Below are 7,182 nucleotides of genomic sequence, written 5' to 3' on the forward strand. Positions count from 1 at the left end.
AATAATCTCATATAGTCATCAAATTTTCAACAAAATTTGAAATTAGCTGGGCAGATTTTAAACATTAAAGTAAATAAACCTCCTTGACAGCAGATAAATTTAAAAATGCAAAAAAAATCAACGAAAACATCTTCCCAAATTTCAAACTTTAAGATATTCAAAAAAAACAAATGGCCTTCCAAAAAATCAAATACTAATAACTGGTTATATAATCTGATTAATATTCACTTTAAACGAACTTCTCTCATAAATATCAACAAAACATCGCACTTCAAATCTCATAGAAAAACTCGCAATTTTACTTCTCAAGCCAAATCAACCCTAGCATCATTCAAGATTTATCAATCATCAAGCTACATACTCACTTCAACCACTATCAAATAAAAACAACCGCTGCAATAATATCACACAGACATAAACATTCGACAAATTTATGAGAGAAATTCCCTGAGCAGAATAAAAATCGGTAGGTTTCCGCTTCCTAACCAACTCCCTCCTCCCAGGAACAACAGTCTTAGGTGTATCGACCGACATACTCAACGGAGGAGTTCGCATTATCTTGTCATTGCTCAGAAAACCATAACCATCCCGGGCATCACTCCACTACAAATAATAAACGTCATCTTCATTTAAACAAAAAAAAATAATATTAAAATTAAACCTTTCATAAAATATAATTTTAATCCTCTCCCTCGATTTCAAATAAAACGTCTCTTTCAAACCTTACCTTCTCAGCTGGAAGAACGTGGGCGGATTCCCCAGAACCCTTCTCCTGCGCGAGCTCAGCCTCCGATTCCAGCTCAGACTCAGACTCGTGTCGCATTTCAATCTCAAAATCTCGAGGACTCATTAAACGAACTCCATGATTACCATTCTTTCCTGTCTCGCAAATCAATCCACTCATAGAAGTCTCTACTACTCCACCCTCAACAGAATCAACGCGATCAAAATCGGATCTGGCTTTCTCACATCCATCATCATAAAGAATATCTGCTCCACTCCCAACACGCTTATTACTTTTATCTTCAATCTCAACACTTACAGTCACTGAAGCTCTCGCCCCATCTAGTTCCCCAGGCGGAATCCGATCAAGATCAGGAGGACATACAACAGCTTCATGTTGACTGTTTGTAATTTCAGACGGTAATGTTTCCACCGCAACAACCTTGGATAATTCACTTGACTCCTGCAAGACTGAACTAGGATCATTTTGAACAGAACATCCAGTAGGCTGTTTCACCACAGGTATCCACTCTCCATTCAATCTTGGATATATAGGAATTTCTTGAATATATTCTTCATAAGAAGGGGGCGGAGGGGCACTCTGATTAACGTCAGATCCGTTTCCAACACTCTGATTAACATCAGGTTCGTTTTCCTCCACGCCCCCCACCGGAACCCTCAACAGCTCCACCTTCTTCTTAGACTTCGCTCCTTTCCCCACAAGACCAATCTCGACCACCGGATTCGACGTGACCACTACCTATTACATATTACTCATTACACGCATACCACAAACATTTACACTAATTATTAAACAACAACTATTATTTTAACAATTAAATAACAAAATCAAGTTAAATAACAATACGCTAATTTCCAAAAAAAAATATATAACCAAACTTTAAATACAACCTCACCTCAAGATTAGATCCTCCACACTTCTTAAAACTAAGACAGAGAAAACAGCTGTAAAGTAACCCCTAAAATATTACAATCATTATTTTATTCCAAACATAAACTATCCGTTAATCGTCAATCTCCCAAACATTTTCTCATAGAACATAACAATAAAACAACAAAACAAAATTATAATAACCACAAAACCTCACTTATAAATCAAATATATTAAAGCAAATTTTCACAAACAAGTATTTGACAATAATATATAACATTTTATCCCGCCAATTAGGGCATGATGATCCTTCCTTCCTCATCCACACGCTCCCTGCGCATAACCTCTAACAAGGCCTTATAAACATAATCCAATCTCCCAAGAATAATATACGTATTCCGGAGTCCCCTGTTGATGGCAAATTCGCCATTCAACAAGTTGACATCCTCATATTGTATATTACAATTCAACCTCCGCATATCAGTCTGCTCCCGGTACAGCATCTCCCTCCTCTCTATCCAAACATCTACCTCATCCAGGATAACATTACGTAACTGATCCGAACTATAAGGACAGGGGTCATCTAAAGGAACAAAACCCCCCCTCTTCTCAATAATCCACGCCTCAATCCGTGTAATTTTATGATGGCTAGCAGCAGCATAATCTTCACGAGCCAGTTGATCCAAAGTGACATGAAACTGATGACGAACTTCACCATCCACAACTACCTCATTAACCAATGGCAAAGCTGCAGCTCCCTGTAACGGTTGGTTGCCCATCTCAAAGTTTTCTACCCCACCTACAGCCTGTTCAACGCCATCCTCACGCTCCTGGTGCTGAACTACTCCCAAATAATCGGCATCCAATATCTCAACTTCATTATCTTCTCCTCCAACTTCAACATTTCCTTCCGCAATTCCCACTCCAGCTACTCCCTCATCCATAACAACAACTCCCTCCTCCATAACAACCTCTCCAACATCAACAGGCTCCACAGCATCACCAGCCACAACCCCCTCTACATTACCAGCTCCAACTTCTTGTACAACACCCTCAACAACTTCACCCACAGCTCTAACCTCCCCCACAAGCTCCTCTGCCACGTCGGCGACTTCACCCCCCTCACCCACTACATCTCCGTTAATATTCTCTCCCTCTCCACCATCAGTATCTTCTCCACTGTCATTATCCTCTCCAACGTCAGTATCCTCCTCATCCTCACTGCTCTCAAAACCCTCACTGGGAGAACATCTACAACCTCCCCTTCCTCTCCCATAACAGGAATAACACATCAAATCCTGATCCTGAATAGGCCCAGGATAATCAGGATACGGCCTACGTGGAGAACTCCCAAGTATTTCGTCGAGAACTTCGTCATGAACAGGGTAAATCGAAGTAATAGGAGGATATTCCTCGTCATAATTTTCCCGAGACATGTTTCACTTAGCTATATTAACCGCCAACTAACAATACCCAGAACTCATGAATAACACACAAAATACTTCACCACCCCCTGTCGCGCGGATTATAATTTCATCGAGGATTATAATCTTCAAAATATTCTCATATTTCAAACACTATTCACACTTACAACCATAAACCATTCATATGTCAAAGCAAACATTCAGCAAATGAACATTCATCAAATACTAAAATTTCACTAACCTATATAAATGAGAGCACACGATTGTCCTTCGCTAAATCCATCCATATAGTAATTAAATACTGCAAAGAAACTGTCCATCCAAACCTAAACATAAATTATCTTAACATAGAAACCTTTCAAATATCATGCATGAAAAATAATTCAAAAACTAAATCCTCCAATAATATTCCACGCTAACTCAAAAACAATCACCCTTTCCTTTTGTTTACTTTCAAAAAACAAATAAGATAATTGAACTTACCGAGCCAAGCAATCCCACAACAAGACTATAATCCAGGCAAGAACAAACCCTACTCCTCCTCCAACAAAGAAATCCTTCACGCTATCCAGCTCCCCACCATCCTCCACAATCACAGTCACAGACAACGGGACACTTCCGTCCTTAACAAAAATACTTCAAATATTTAATAAAACATACAAAAAAAACCCTTGCCCCTTACATTAAATTTTGTTGAAATCGTGGCAATACAAAATTTATCAAACAAGCCCTTGCCCCCTACATTAAATTTTGTTAAAATCGTGGCAATACAAAATTTATTTGACAAAACCTTGCCCCTTAAATTAAATTTTGTTAAAATTGTGGCAATACAAAATTTATCAAACCCTTGCCCATTACATTAATCCTTGTTGTAAACTCGGTTTAAACAAAATTAACCAGAAGCCCCTTGCCCCAGACATTACACTTATTAAAAACTAATATGCAACCTTGAACGAATAATCATACCATTCAGAAAAATTCTTGAACACAATCCACATAAACACAACAAAATTAATCAAATAACGTCCTCAGCACAAAACCAAATAAACTCAAAATTTGTATTTTTCAACAAATATAAAAATGACACAAACCCACTAAAATTAATAAAACAATATTTACCTACAAATTGAAAAATACAACCCATCTCAACACACTATAAGCTCTAATAATCAATTATTAAAATACTTCATTAAATTTTACGTTAAACACAAAAACAAAATTTCATTCACATCAAACCAATAAAAGATCATAACCAACCTCACGCATCCAAATTAAAAAAAAAAAATGTATGTTTACCTTAAATACCAAATGCGTCCCGTTATATAACAAAAATCGATCCGCAAAATAGCCAAGAACATCCGTAAATCCGCAGGAAGGGCTTAATGTTTTTAAATAAGCCATCCTTATCGAATCTGAAAAACTTGAAAAATCAAAATCAAATTATACAACCAACTCAAAAGCAGATACATTTTCACACTTTAAACAACAAAAGGCCTTAAAATAAAGTTCATGTTCAGATAAAATTCAAAACTTAAAAAAAAAATCTTCCTGTCATCTATAAAATATTAACAAAATTATATCTACAAACTAAAAAAAATATAAAGAAATATTAAAAACAGATCTTCACTGCACTCCGAAACTGCGTATAATAAAATGGCGGAAATGCAATTTCACCATGTAGACGCCCACTCTCGCGGTGTAATATTAAGAAATTAAAATAGTTCCTCACTAAATCCTTCGGCAACTGCTGAACGATCAACTAAAAATAAAAATATATGTAAAAAAATCAATATATTACATTATTTCCCAAAATAAAATTTAAAAAAAAATTGTCAAAATACGTAATTTACAATTAAATATACAATCGCACTATTTTTCCTTATATGCCAACGACATCTAGCGGACAAACACCATAACTAAACAGGTATACCTTAAAATATTTCTCACAAAATCCCAACCAAAACTTTACAAAAAATAAACGATCTTAAAAATGCAAAAAATATATCTTTAATATTAAAATTAACTAATAACAATATCCCTTCACAAAAATACAAGAATTAATACGAACCAACCTTTAATGATAAGCATTCTTTAGATTTAAAACCCATTGATTTTCCCTCCTACCGTTAAACAAAATCAATAATTACCGTTTAAAATAGACATTTCCAGCATCTCCTCTCGTCTAGTCCCTCGGGGTCTCCCGACACTACCAGACGTACCAGAAGTCACAACTGACTCATCAACAGAACCCCACAAAAATCGGTCCTTCCACATAACGAACAGATCGGCTTTTACAACACTTAAAAACCCGTGGACACCCAACTCTACACCTACAACCTACAACATTTCATATACAACTTAGAATACAACAACTTTAAAATCAATACCTTTCATCAACTTAATTATCTCCAACAAGAACCACAAGGCAAACATCATCAGAACCACAACAACCCAACGATCCCCCCAAAACTCACTCCACCATTCATCACTCGTCAAATACTTAGACGAAGGACTAATTCCCGTAGCACCATCAGGAATGCTAGTAATTGTAACAAATGACGGATAACTCTTAGAAGTAACGATAATATCTCCATCATCAACACCCACAACAGTAGTCGCCTCAACTACTTCACTGGGAAGAGTAGGTAAAATCATTTTTATTCTTAAAAACAATACAACAATAATAAACTTTCTCATTTTCAAAAATTAATTTTTTTTCCCCCATTACACAATAACTTTACGCTTCGCGTTCAAAGTTAATCACACAATAAAAATCCAGTTAAGAATAAAACCTCATTAAAATGATAAATATCGACAATTAACTACTGTTTATTATTTTTCTCTTTTACACCCCCCCCCCCCCCTACCAAAATTAAAACATATTTTTAAATTGACGGGAGGCAAGCATAGCTATCCCATAGCTGATTCTAACAGACTAAACCTAAAACCCCACAGCCATAAGTTCAAACTCTTTCTCTTAAAATCACGAGACCAATAACGCAGAAATAAAAAACCTTAAAATTTTCAACACAAAAGATAAAACTTATCTTATCTAAACAAACAACACTTGTAAACCTCGCACTTGTGTTATACACACTAAATTGTAAATATAGTAAACTCAATAATTATATTTTAATTATGATGTATGAATATATAAAATATTGCAGGATGAACACCTACTCGGACTGCTGGAACAAAGTGCTGCTGATATTCGGGGAAAATGATCTAGAGATAAACCAACTCAGACCATATCTACTCGCTAGCAAATGCTGCACTCTACCTTTAAAAGCTAGAGGTCCAGACAGCCTGTTTAAAATCGTACTAAGATATATCCACCTAAGTTTAACCTTTAAAGTAAAACTAAACCAGTATGCAACGTACTATGATTTCTACTATGAGTATTATAAGAAAATTGGTTATACCTAATATTCTCAAACAGACACTATTGTATCACGCCCAGAACTGTCCTATCCATGGCAGGACAATATTCGAAAAATCAAACACGTACAGAAATGGAAGAGTATACATCATAAAATATAGTGAACTGGATCAATTACTCCAAAACAATAAGAGGGTCCAAGACGAATATCTAGATTCATACCACAGAAGAAAGGATTTATTTGCTACCCTCAATAGACTATATCCTCCTCATGAATATCCACGCCCCAAACTGATACAATTAATAATTGAGGGTGTTAAATTTGCTAACAAATTTATTTAGCTCACACCAAAGACTATAAAGTATTATCAGTGAAACCAGATACAAAAAAAAACATTCTCTAGCATGGATATTCATCCGTCATCAATCTTATTGAATATTTAAATGTGTCAAAAGTTGTGAATGAACTAAAGAGAAAAGTGACGGTCTCAGAATATAGTACTATTAATTTATATAAAGGTAGTAAGACTGGGGACTTTCATCTCACGGATGCACTCCCTCAAGGATGCATTCGCACTTACCCCCGAAGACTTGTCATCGCGATGACTGGGTCTCGAGAGGGAAGATGTTGAAGGATGACCGTGTACACCTGACTGATAAGGGAGTCCAAGTGGTCCGGTCAATGGTCCAGAAGTGCGTGCACTTCTTCAGGCCGGTAATGGACAGACCTAAACCAACCCTGGGCCCCTCCATCCCATGCGGCA

Source organism: Eurytemora carolleeae, unplaced genomic scaffold (genome assembly GCF_000591075.1).
Source record: "Eurytemora carolleeae unplaced genomic scaffold, Eaff_2.0 scaffold2065, whole genome shotgun sequence".
Taxonomy (NCBI): domain Eukaryota; kingdom Metazoa; phylum Arthropoda; class Copepoda; order Calanoida; family Temoridae; genus Eurytemora; species Eurytemora carolleeae.